Below are 246 nucleotides of genomic sequence, written 5' to 3'. Positions count from 1 at the left end.
TTTAATCAGCTGCCTGTCTGTACCAGCTTCTCTGCCACCCACGGAGGACCCTTCTTGTGTACATTCGTGCACGGCTGGCCTGTTGCTCAGGGCTGGCAGTCAGCCCCAGCACAGGCTGAGTCCTGCAGTGCTGAACCTCAGCGCACGAGGACCTTCCCGGCGGGGGGGCAATGGGGTTTTCAGTGCATGGCTTGGGGTTCTAATCATGGTGTGGTTACTGATGACAGTCGTCCTGGGAGTTCCCCT

The sequence above is a fragment of the Grampus griseus genome (assembly GCF_964374135.1).
Source record: "Grampus griseus genome assembly, chromosome: 9".
Classification (NCBI taxonomy): domain Eukaryota; kingdom Metazoa; phylum Chordata; class Mammalia; order Artiodactyla; family Delphinidae; genus Grampus; species Grampus griseus.
The sequence above is the reverse complement of the archived record's forward strand: the minus strand, read 5'-3'. Positions refer to the sequence as shown.